A 12,590-nucleotide genomic window follows, 5' to 3' on the forward strand; every position below is an offset into this window, starting at 1 on the left:
TTTTAACTGTATTTGTATTTATTGCCACTCGGTAGTTATTGAGAAAAGTTGGAAGTGGTCACAAGTGGACGCATTTATTACTCTAGTTAGACTTTGGCTCTGTTCAGTGTGTTACTGCTGAGGTGACACTGTGATATTAAAATGTACCAAAAAAGTCTCCTATTAAATTCATGTTGGAGCCTTATGCCTGTCTTACAGTTGAATGTAGCCAACCACTAAACATTTGCAGATTGGAAAGCCATCTTACTATTCATATAAAGTTAACAGTTTCATATGTTTTCTTTCACGCTCTGGACTTCTGTTAAATATTTAGATTGAACATATGAAGGCGTAAACGTTTGGCAACATTGAAATGATGGTCTGGATTTTGTACTCAGCCGAAGCTGCTACACTTGTTTGGACTTTTTTTCTAACACTTCATACTGAGGGACATGACTGTAAAGTAGCAGGAGATGTTACTGGTGTAGTCCTTGTAAGTACTAATGATGTAGCAGTTTACATAGACTGCTTTCATTGTTCAATGTTGAACTTTGTTTTATTATCTCAAAAAACGGTTACACATTTCAGAAAAAGGAGATTGGTGTATACTTTAAATACTTCTGTTTTTGTTTAGAAAATGTACACAGCTGCACATTTAAAGAGTTCATGAAGACAATTCCACTTTGCTACGCTACATCTATGATCCCGGTTTGATCTGTAGCTTGTCAAGATTGTGCCCATTCTTTTCACTTTTCTCAGAGTAATTTGCTGTGCAAAAAAAAAGAAGCTATTTCAATTGCTCCATCAGACTTTTTTTCAAATAGAAATATAATAAGATGTGCAATAACTTTTTTCAGAACAATAACATAAATAAATTGAATCTGTGCTAAGAAAAACAACAAACAGATTTTTGCTGCAGCTGCCAGACTTTTCACACATAAACACAGACAGGTCTCTCTTCATCACCTACCATATTCGCTGTAAATCCAAGAGTAAGATAAACGTTGTCATATTTTCTTGACTTCTTGGATTTTGGCGGTTGGTCAGCGCTATTGTCGGCCGACGTCGTCTTGTTGGTATCTAATGCGTCAGCTGTTGTTGTTTTCGCCCCTGTAATAGATTTGTCCATTGGCAATGCTAGACTTTTTCTCTGTGCGTGTCTGAATGTGAAATCTGTCATGGAAATCGCCAGGGCAACGCGCCTGCTAAATTTTCCAAACGAAAAAAAAACACAGTAGCGGTGTGCCCCACAGTTTGAGAATCACTGGTGTAACCTGTCCTTGTTTTTAAGTTTAGTATGTCTCTTTACTATGTGTGTCTGTACTTTGAGAGCAAAGAAAACCCAGCGTCAAATTCCTTGTATGTGCCCACATACTTGGGCACATTGATTCTTCGAAACAAAATGCCTGTATAATTGGTCGTTTAATCACTCTAAAAGGAATTGTAAATTTAACAGCTGGAAACGAGTTTGGCCGTTTTAGTTCAAGTAAAGGGACATCTGACCAATCGCCAACTGTCATCTGTCAACAGTTAATCCTGTGGTGGTGTGTGTGTCCCATATTGTTGCACAATAAATCCCTAAGCTCCGACCAAGTGTTGGTAAAGCAGGCAGAGCAAAATAGAGAAGGTCACACTTGGGAATAGTTTTTCCTGTGGTGCAGTGACAACACTGCATTATTAAGTGTTACATTTCCCTTAAAGTTGTCTCTTGGAATTATTTCAAGACCTCTTTTACATTTGAGTGCTACTATGGTGCTTTGTGTTAGCTTCAATGTAAGCATGATGGTAAATGATTTTAAATGTAAATTTTCCCTCTGTTCAGAGCGTCATAAACAACAGATTTTTACTCACAATTGGCAAGTAGCATGTGCTAGTTTTTGGACTGTGTTACTGGGACATTTGTATTATGAACATTGACATACTGCACACATCACAGATATACTAACAGAGAGAGCAGACATACTGAGGGGCATTTTATCTTAAGGCTAATTTCTTTCATGGCCAGGAGTTTTGCTTGAAAGCATTTTGAACACCGTGAAACCATATATTACTTCACCACTAAACTAACAATGTGTCATGGGTAAAGTTATAGACATTTTTACATATGCAGCCGCAGTTTCATTGCTGTAAACCACAGCCAAAATGAAATAAATTATTACAGCACTTGCTGGTCAGTCAGAGGTGTTCTGCCTTTTTTTTTAGACTTTAAACTTCATTGTAAATGTCAGATATCAGACACAGTTTTCTTTTACTCCCTGGAGGAACATTATGGTCACAACCAAATAGGGAGTTTGCCGACCTGAAAGGTTTATAGTTTTGGCATGTAGTTTATTTGGATATTTAAACAAAACCCACATTGATAGTTGTTCAACAGGCAATTGACACAGGCTGTGACTTTGTGCTGTGTAGAAGTTGACTTTGTAACAGAGGACATGAGGTGATGTGAGGTGAGGTGACGTGACGTGAGGCAATACAGTTGTCAATCTTTGTGGCTTTGTTCTCAGCTTGGTGTGTCAGCATCCGTGTGGTTAGAAGGCTGGTGAGGGGTCCTGTTGGTAATGATAGCTGCGTGTTTTAAAGCACACAATTCTGCTGTTTGTTTAAGGTTGTAGGGCTTTTTCTCATCTCTCCATCTTACATTATATCAGCGAAGCTATAAATTATAATTGACTAATTCATGGTGTTTACACCCTCTTTCTTGCTATTGCGATTTCATCACGCTGACTATTTTCACTCTTTAAACCAAACCAAATGTTGGAACAGTCATCCAAAGGACATGCATTAAGTTATATTTCTGTAACATGTGAGCCAGAATCAAACATTTTTGTTTCAGGTTTAAAAATAATCCATCGACTCTTAAGAACACGACCCAAGCATACAACCATAAATGCCGTATTCTTACAAATATAATCAGACACTGAATCAGAAGCCCTCAGGGCTGTCCGGTCTCATCAAACCTTTATACCTCATGTCAGAAGTCTGATCTAACAAAGCGTGCACACGGTGTGTACCATGCCATAGTTCCACCAAAAGCATTTTTGTGATATTTTCCTGGCACAGCGTGTGGAAAAAGCTTGTTCTGGGCTTCTACTTTCTCTCAGTAACAACGTTTGTCCTGCCCGTCAAAACTCTTGACTGGACAAATCCTTCTACTCGGATGATTTATGAAGCAACAGCACAAAATCTTGACAAATTAGATCATATTTTGTTTTTATTTTGTCTCCATTTTGACATGATGTGTTGTCGAGCTTTGATGTGATACTGCATTGACACTTGATATCACATCTCTGAGGTAATAATGTCCAGCTGAAGCGTGCCTTACTGTGTGATTAATGAGTTTATGGGAAAGTCGGCCTGTAGCAGACATGATGTAGAGTGACTTGGAATTTCCATTTATGTTTTATATTTTTAGGCTAGCTCAGTATCCTACCACATGAGTAATTAGCACTTATTGCTTTTTACAACACATGCACACAGTATATCATGAAACTCTAGGAGCGCTTCATTTTTTATAAACATCTTTGGCATTTTAATTGATAACGTATGATCTAATTAGAATAAAAACACAATCAGTTTTTGTTAGACAGCTTGTGTTTTCCTTAGCCATAAATACTGGCAGTTTTAAGGGTTTGCACAGGTCATGCACAATGTGCAGTCATCTGTCAGCCAACAATCCTTCACTCTGTCTCAACCGTCCACTGCCTCTCAGAGCTGAGCAGTCCTGACAGATCGAGCCGCAGAGGCTGAGGGCAACGATTAGGACAGACTGGAAGCAGCCGAGCCGCACCACTGATAACATTGTGAGCATGGGAGAAAGCAGAAAAAGCAAGCAAAAAGTCAGCGAGGCTGACGAAGTGGATCGTAAGAGTGGACGGAGACCCATGTTTAGAGCTCTTTGTGGACCTTTTCACAATGTTCTTTATGTACCATCATCTTACCAGGGACTGCAGATGAAATTTAGACTGAGGCTAAATTCTGGCACACTTACATATTGGATCTCAGCTCTAAGCACTTCTTTTTAATATTGTGCATGCCCCCTCTTTATTAAAATAAATATTGACAAACATAGATATACTGTAGAAAGGATAAAATAATGACTCATAATAATCTTACCTTTTCACAGTTCATTTAATTCCAAGTCATGAGTTCCTGGCTTGTTAAGTGAAGTTCCAGGTTTCTAGTTTCCTGCTGTAGTCCAAAGATATAAATTTCAGACGGACTGGAGATCTGTAATTGCCAACAGTTATTGTTGTGTGTCTATCTCTGTCTTGGTTCTGTGGTGGACCCTGACGGTTCTACGTATAATATGAGCAGAGTTAAAGGTAATCTAGTTACAAAAATCAGTATCCATTGATTAAGAATCACATTGAATTTGTGTGCAGTTCAGAATTGCTGTCATCTGTACCAAAAACAACCTTTCATTATGCAAATCCTTCGGACTGTCGTCATCCTGCGGTGTACAAAACATGCATTCTCTTCTTGTTTGGGATTGTTTTTTCCTTCACAGATAATTGTTTTCCTGAGTAGTTATCCCCAAAAAAAATTTAAAAGAGAGTCTTGCGAGTTCTCTTCAAGGTTTATTTCACAACATGCCAGAGTAGATTTTATTTTATCCATAATATGCCTGTCAGACAGTATTTGTTGGGAGAGGTATTGCCAGGAAATGAGTCAGTTGTGTTCCACCAGTGAGTCTGAGACAAACTATTAAGTGATTTACTGACCCTCTGGTAGATATTAAGTTGACATAGAATCCCTATGTCCTTCTTTCAAAATATGGCACAGTTCAGACAACATGAATATCATGCAAGGCTCCCAGGGAGCTGCCATCTAAGGATGAACATTATTCACAAAGATTGTTTGTTTTATCACCAGAGGCAACATGTAGAGGCAATGAAAGGAACGTTCATCAACTTATATCTTTCTAACTGATTAACAAATACTATAACAAATACCTTGTTATATTTATGTTTCCTTTATGTTTCAGAGCCCTAAATATTAGGGATGGGCATTTGAAGGCATATCAATATTTGAATATTCTATTTAAAAAATAGGATATCCGGTTAACCTGAGTACAAAAAACAAACAAAAGTGTAGCGCACTCATAATGTAGCCTGTAGCGGACCTACTGCGCCATGGCACACAGCGCTATTTTCACCTGACTCAGCCTGTCTCTGCTATTTAAAGGGCGCATCAGTAAGATTGGCACACATCGGCAAGTTCACAACGCGTGAGTCTCTGTTTGTTACTCACACAGGGACGCACTGTAGCGCTCTGCCTCATAAGGAAATATCAGTGTGTTTACTGACAAAGTGAAATTAAGTTGTTTATGGCACAGAGGACTGAGAGCTTTTGTTTCCCTCACTTCCTCACGTCATGAATGAATTACACTGCTGTGACAATATTTTAGAATTGTCGATTGATAATAATGTCAGCGGCACGCAGACCTACCCGGTACAACAAAACCCTTTCACCTTGTGGCTGAAAACAGCTAAAGGAAAGATTGCTCCGTACACTAGTACACTCTTACTATTGCTGGACATGCTCAATGACTATATATAAAGATGGATGACGCGTCTTCACCTCCTCTCATTGTACAAAAGTGAAGCCAAAATACCCTCGGAGCGGGTGCTACCATCTTGCACGTTTGGAGTCTACGCAGTAGGGATCTGCTGGTGGAGCCACGGTTTTGACTCACCCCCCCTTTTGCTAACTGAAACACACATTCAACTTGCAAAGATCCCTCGCGTCGGTCCAGTCCGCTGCAGAACAGCTTCTTGTGTTGGTCTAAACCAGATAGGCTATACTATATAGTGTCAGTGTTAGTTATGTTTCCTCTTGCTGTTTCTACTCTACTCTGCTACTGTAGAACAGAACGCTGCAGGAGCATAATTTGTCAGCAGAACTGTCAATCATGACATTATACCCCTTTTTATCGAAACAAATGACGAATTACCACTAAACTATAAATGAACACTGACATAAATCAGCACGGTATGACTAGTTAAATGACAGAAACCATGTTTTACCCATGTCCCATCTGTTAACATGGAGGTGGCAAACTTTATGACTTGTACTGCAGCCAGTCAGCAGGGGGCGTTTGAGATGTTTTGGCTTCACTTTTGGGGAGCTCTCATGTTGGCCATCTTTTTATACAGTCTGTGGACATGCTCTATTGGTCCATCATTTGTCACAGTTAATTGTGATCGAATGATGGGACGTCATGTAGTCTCTCACGCACTTTATAGGCATGTAGTCATCTAGGCTCCTTCCCAATAATTACCTGTGAAGGCGTTAGGAGGAAATCAGGAGCTGCCCCTCACTGCTTTACAGGGCAAATGCAGTGTAACATGCAAATGTAAGAGTAGCTCTCAAACACAATTGCCAGTATTGCCACTTCTTTAACTAAGGTCAAGACTTTCCAAGCTTGCAGTTTGAGCTGTAGTCGTGGGTAAGTAAGAGAAAAGCTCAAAGCATCAACTTACATTGAGCCTGTTGCTGCTTCTTTTATAAACAATGAAATCATAGTTAGTCATAAGTATGCTGTACTTTGTGGGGTGCCACTCCTAACAATGACCCTTTGCATGCTCACAACGTATGAGAATAGCCAGACTCAGCCGTGCTGCAGGCCACCCAGCACTCATTAGATAAGCTGAAAAGAACTGGAGCAGCTACCTCTGTAGAGGTGCCGTACTGGCCTGGCTGAACCTTAACAAGTGCAGATAATTGTGTACAAGCTGTGTTCAAGCTGTGTTCCCACTGATACCAGATTATTCAAAGCTAGTCTCCATTAAGTTTTCATTGTTGCCGCGTCCTCATCTTGCTCTTGACTGTCTCAGGGTGATGTCAAACAGGACTGTTGCCAGTTGTGAAAAATCACAGACGAAAATAGCATCCAGCTGGACAGAGACAGCGATGACAAGAAAATTCATATCTTCTGTGAAAACCCTCCATCTGCATTTCTGGATATGATTTTGGAAATGACTTAAGCTGGCGTGATGGTTCTACAGCATACATAGCAGTGGTCCTGTTTGATCACACATGTTGTACCTCATCTACCTCGCTGCCATCAGCAGTGCTTGTTTTTGAAAGTCATTATCTTTTGTTCTGCTTGACCATGATTATCAAATAGGTAAAAACATTTGTCATATGGGTGTAAGCAATAGGAATCATGTAGCAAGACATTATCCAAGTTTTTATTGTTGAAATACAACATTTTTCTCAGCTGACGAGGCAATTGGACTTTTGAGCTACGTGAATCAAACCTGTCCTAGTTTTTTTGTGTTGTTGAACTTCTCAAAACAGAATCAAGAAACTTCCTGGAGCAGCTTCTGACAAATTTTATATTGAGCATGTCCTCAAATTGAATCACCAAAAATTCCCTTTGATTGCAGTCAAGTTTTAGGCAGTTTTCTAAATCATTACATGAAATATAAGCCGACATATAACAAACAAAATACCTGGAACCTAGAGACAAGCATGTGATTCTTTTTGACAGGAACGCTTCTGCTAATAATCCTGTACTTGTTAAAGAAACTGACTGTGAAAGGTTATTTTTTGGGCTTTTATTTGATAGGACAGCAGAAGAGAGACAGGGAATGTGGGGAATAGAGAGTGGGGATGATATGCACCAAATGATTGGCAGACCGGGCGTCGAACATGTGATCGGTGCGCCGAGGACTGTACTTACCCCTTAATGAGTTATCGGGCAAATTATGCGTTTTCATTTAGCAAAATGTCCTTAGTTTGAAAATATTATCCTTTATATCTTTTGAATCTTTAAGATACAGCTTGTTACACAGCGCTATTCTTGTTAGCCAGTAGGTCTATTTAAATGTAGTTTTCATGACGATCAGGTGCATAACACAGTGTGGATTTAACTGGACTCAAATACACTATTTGCACAAACTACAAAAACTTTTTTGTAGCAATACTAATTTAAATCCTAAACCGATTGTTTATGGGTGGCTGAAGTTTGTTACAGGTGCAGAACCATATAATGTGTGCTGCCAGTTTCATCAGTCTACTCATTAGTGGTGCTCAAAACAGGAGTGTCAACTTTTTTTGGAATATGAAGAAGGCTGACAACAGACATTATTTATTTCACAAAACAACAAGAAAAAACTGGCACATCCCGGGCACATCTTAGTTCACATTTTCCTTTCGTCATTCCCTCCCAGGCAAACACAGCTTGTGCAAAACAAGAGAACAAGAGGCACTTCAGGAGAGCTGGAGTAATAGAGAATGGGGGCGTAGAAGGTGGGAGGTGGAGGTTGACCAAGCTGGCATTGCTTACTAAATTAACTCACGTACAGTATACAGCATACAACAATAATGCCAAACCCTTCCTGAGCGTGTTCAGTGGACATATTACAGACATTAAGGAGCAGTTTTGCCCCATTAATCATCCACATTTTCATGCCAAGAAACACATTAAGAAATTAACAGGCCAGCTTACAATTATACAAATGTGGGACAACTGCAACCATGTGCCCAAGGGATTGTCAAAAGGCCTCAACTGTTGAATAGTGCATCTGTTACATGAGGAAATGTTCACTCTTAAGCCCTTTCTGTCACTGTCACTGCAAGTAATCAGAACACGTCTGTGGAAGAAACAGTGCCAGTATTGGCTGAGTTGTGTGGTTGGATGAAACAAAACAAATTCATATAAAACCATGGGCAAACGTGGCCTATGAATATTATGTCGCAGTAATACTTTTATTTTGAATACTAGGCATCATAGGTCAGGCTTCATCAAACAAGCATGCTTCTGCTTTTCTGAAGGTTTGCACAATCAATGGAAAATGTGACCAGAGCAGCAAAGGTGAGGAAAACACTACCAAGCAGTACAGTACAATTTAAATAGATGTGGTAAAAATGGTCTAGCACAGTGTTGTGATTGTTTGGTGTGACCATAGCTTTCATGTCTATTAACCATGCCTCTCTCTACCCTTTACATATGAAAAAGTTTTATACTATTACACTTTTATTAAACATGTTTATTTTAAGCTAGTATAAGACTTTAGTAGGGCTAGCTTCCTAATGCTTACTCTAACCATAAGCAATGTTGACAAAGAGCCTGGTCAACTCCATCATGCTGTATTATAATCAGATGAAAATGGTTTGCCTTTGTCTGGGCAGCTGTCAGGAGCTCCCTTTAAATCTAGTTGATCCTGCCAATCCTCCATGAAAATGCTCCTTCTTGAGGGTCTGGGTGGTTCTGTAAGGACAGCAAGACTGAAGCTAGGATTGGCCAGCACCGGCATCAAAACCTTACACTAATAACAGCCGATCTCAGCCCACATGTTCGCACATATTGTTAAAATATGCACCTGTAATTTTTCCCAACTCTCAACCAAATCTCATATTCCTGCGACTCAGTTTGGATTACTCATAGTTGCACAGACAGATGTCACTGAAATAAACAGCCTTGGCAAATGAGGAAATTGGATTACATCCTCCTCAGAAGAATATGAGGGCTTGCTTGCGAACCTTTCTCTGGAATTTTGACAAAGGCTCAACCACTTTCTTTAATAAAAGAAACGGGGTCATTTGTGCTTACAGAATAGAGTTCAGGGATGAGCAGGGCCCCCAGAAGTTAATTATGGTAGTGGTATTTAAGCTCAGTATCATGCAATGGTTCTGTTGAATCTACTCTGTAATTATCTTGTTCATTTCTCTTATGAAAAGAGACTGGAGGGACAGTGAAATCTATACTTTATAAATGAAACTGAACTCCAAAGCTTGTCAGAAAAATAGCCCAGCGTTTGTAAAGGTTGAAAGCAATGGATAACCTGTCTTACGAATGTTCCATTGGAAAAATGTCTGTACATTTTATCAGGCTGCTTGGAGTCCGCACTAACTCAGACACGCAGCACGCTAGATGATGCACAGCACACTCTCCTTGAACATGGTTTAGATTATGCACAGAATCTCCTGGGGAAATTTGGGAACAGGGGTCATAATTAACAACAGGGCTGCAGAATGTGTTTTAGGCTACAGATTTCGCAATGCGGAGCTGTGCAAATCGGAATTATTACAGGACTTGAAGGCTGGAAAGAAATTTGTGGCGCCTTTGAGGATTAAGGCGGATGATCTTTCCTCACTTGACCATTCTCCATGATTTTAAAGAGTTTTATCATATTATTGGTGTAAAATTACCGTTTGCTTTGGGCTTTGTAGGGTATCAATCAACAGTATATTGTAGTTTAAAGAAGCAGCATCCTGGGATATTTGGAAATGTGATCTAAATTTATTTACCCAAGGTTTGATTTCCTCTGCTGGACTATGTTAAAGGAAAAGTTTAAATTAAGTCTTAAAACTTTACCCCCATGCCATTCTTACACTTAGACAGTAACTGGTTGCTGTAATGAATCCCCCTCTACATACTGTTGGGAAAGAGATCCTGTGGTGCTACAAGAAATACAAGAAACCCAGCCATAGATTAAACAAGGTTTCATTAGTCTTGTTTAGCCAAATTGAATTTTCCTCTTGAATTTTCCTAACAGTCATTTTGATATTGGGCCTATTGCAGATCGACTAATTCAAGCCAGTCTCAAGGGGCCACTCGAGGAACTGGCACTTCCATATTGCCACTAAATCCCTTAGACGACTTGGTCCGATCTAAAGCAAATAACGATCCTTTATTAAGTTTGTCTGACGTCTGCGGCAACTGAAAGCAGCCAGTAGATTTGTCAGTTGCTGTGACTGTGTTTTGTGAGGCAATCCAACCAAGTAGTTATAAAGTTATTAGCTTCTGTGCAGTTTATAAAGGTTGGACTTAAAATAAAATAGACTGATATTAAATGTTTTACCATTCTTTGTAACATTTTCTGGTTTATAAGAGGCTAATTAACCTGTTATATTCAAATTTTAACTTGCAATACAGTAGGTCTAATGTTTAGAGTTAGTCTCGCTCTATTAATGTTAATGCAGTGCATATCTGAAGTTATAAATTATTCATTTATTGAGGTTTTTCCACTGTAGTTACTTCAAACACTTTTTAGGTTATTTACTGCATAGTAAGTATATTCTCAGCTCTACTCTGTAAAACCTGAAAAGGGTGTAATTAACAATCGCATTGTCATTTTAATCAGATAATCCTGATCACATTACAGATATGATATAAGCACGAACATATTTTACCATCTGAATCAAACAATCAGTTTGATTTGAAATGCCTCATTCTTATTTCTGGATGAGATTAATCTTTGCATGTTTTTTTTAAGCTGCACCAAAGCTAAAAAGAAGAGCTGACCTTAGTGCAGATCCTTAACCTAGTTATAGAGTCCCCAAACCATACATAACTGTTACAATGTTGATCTTTTGGAAAAGAGTCGTGTAAAAAAACAAAAAAAACCCAAAGAGACTGAGCTGCCAAAAACCTGAGGGTGATCACTGTGGGACTTTTGAATCGTCATTTAGTCTATCTCTGTGTCAACAATGGCTTTTTTGATAAAGTTGTACATTAAATGCCTTTGCTATTGTAGCGCTACTCTACACTGTGGCGTCGGGAGTGCTCAGACTTTATCTGATGTGATCTCACTCTAGGTAAACATCCGACCTGGCATGCAATTTTTAGCAGCTGCGCAGGGAATGTAATGACTTTTCAACAGAACATACACTGCTTACAGAGCAGGCCCATATACTTAACGACCAGTGTTATATGGACAGTTTTATATTGTGAAAATGCATAATGAGGCCAGGGAAACATTTAAAACGGGCAAAAAAAGTGTATGAATAAGCCAGCCCAACATAAGAACTTAAGACATAAAAACTAAGCAATCAAAGTTTTTGAAGGGAAACATTTGTTATGGTTAGTAGTACCAGTAATCATTGTACCACAGCCACTCTACTGTGCATTTGTGTGGCATTAATATGTTATCATCTCTTAAAACAGGATCACTGCATGAAATGATGAACAAAGCAAGTGAGATAAGATTTATTCATAGTCCAAAACACTTAACTCCTTTTAAATGCATTTTCTCTTGCTGTTTTTGAGTGCCTGACGATCTTGCTTTGACTACCTGTGTGGTCACAATACGCTAAGCAAAACAGCTGCTTCTGTTATTCATTTCTCTGTGCTGACTTTTTTTTTGTAAGTGGTCTGCTCCAATACTTGTGTGCTCTTTTATACAGCTGACCCACTTTGTGTTGCACAAACAGACAGTTCAATCTAATGCATAGAAATGGCACTGCGCTGATGGAATACAGTAGCAACACAATTCCCATTTCACCTCAGTAGAGTAGTTTACCTCCCTGTTTATTAAAGATTTTCCTTACTATGTAAGTGCTGGTGTTGTAAACACAACTTGTGTTGAGTTATGTTGTAAATGCAGTTATCTAAGAGGGAATTATTGTCTCGTTTGTATGTTGTATGCTGTTAAGAGGTGTTGACTGTAGCTTGTGTATTTTTTTAAACTATGCATTAAACTGCAAACAAGCTTATGTAGTCCAAAACTCTTCCAGGAAAACAATAGTGAAACAGTGCAGTGGTTAGCGCTGTGGCCTTACAGATGGAAGGTTCCTGGTTTGAATCCCGGTTAGGGGGCCTTTCTGTGTGCAGTTTGCATGTGCGCGTACTCCGGCTTCCTCCCACATTCCAAAGACATGCT

Source organism: Semicossyphus pulcher, unplaced genomic scaffold (assembly GCF_022749685.1).
Source record: "Semicossyphus pulcher isolate SPU_LCO1_2020_fin unplaced genomic scaffold, fSemPul1.0.p SCAF_19, whole genome shotgun sequence".
In the NCBI taxonomy this organism is placed as follows: domain Eukaryota; kingdom Metazoa; phylum Chordata; class Actinopteri; order Labriformes; family Labridae; genus Semicossyphus; species Semicossyphus pulcher.